The sequence below is a fragment of the Apaloderma vittatum genome, unplaced genomic scaffold, assembly GCF_000703405.1.
Source record: "Apaloderma vittatum isolate BGI_N311 unplaced genomic scaffold, ASM70340v1 scaffold18177, whole genome shotgun sequence".
NCBI lineage: Eukaryota > Metazoa > Chordata > Aves > Trogoniformes > Trogonidae > Apaloderma > Apaloderma vittatum.
This window is the reverse complement of record NW_009726925.1, coordinates 7,913-8,644: the sequence shown is the minus strand read 5'-3', so window position 1 is coordinate 8,644 and position 732 is coordinate 7,913. Positions and strand designations below refer to the sequence as shown.

Genomic DNA, 732 nt, shown 5'->3' with positions numbered 1-732 from the left:
CTCCAAGTGTGCCCCCGACGTGTCCAAGGCCAGGCTGGATGAGGCTTGGAGCAACCTGCTCTGGTAGGAGGTGCCCCTGCCCATGGCAGGGGGGTTGGAGCGAGATGATCTTTAAGGTCCCTTCCAACTTAAGCCATTCTAGGATGATGATATTGAGGCACGGTCAGGGTCTAGACCACTGACACCAGGTTAAAAAAGAAAAGCAATGAAGGCAAGAGACAAGGGCAGGTGAGGAATAGCCGGTTGCACTTCTGCTGGGCGGTGCAGCACCTCTCCTGGTCACACGCTGCCTGGTTCAAGGGCCCAGAGATTCAGAGTGAGTCCAAGATCCTTTTACACGCCCAGCACGTGCTCTCCCACGATCGCTCAGCAGATGCCCCCCACCAGAACGCCCCACACTGAGTGCAACGCATCACACGGCGGCCAGCGAAGCTGCCTCTGCAAACCACATGAGCCCAGCCCAGGCCTGAAGCGGGCAGCGGGGAGGGGAAGGAGACAGCTGTGTGAACCAGAGACGAGGGAAGGATGCCTGGGAAGGGTTCTGAAGAAGCCCAGTTTGGGTGGGGGGCCAGGAGGACAGGACCCCAAGGGGGTGGAGGCGTACCTTCCAAGACCCCCTGGCTCACAGCCAAACCCAACCCCCAGGTCCCCTTGCTGTCAGCAGGGTGGGACACACGCCGCTGGCTCTCCCAGCGAAGCACAGACGGTCGCCCGGAGGCCTCCTCCCAGCCC

At 61.2% G+C, this 732-nt stretch overlaps 1 protein-coding gene across 1 annotated transcript in view; it reads right to left on the bottom strand.

Moving 5' to 3' along the window:
• LOC104276987 (DNA polymerase epsilon catalytic subunit A-like) overlaps positions 1 to 732 on the bottom strand; it is a gene marked incomplete at both ends in the record, with an annotated part of 20,449 nt that overhangs the window by 11,847 nt on the left and 7,870 nt on the right.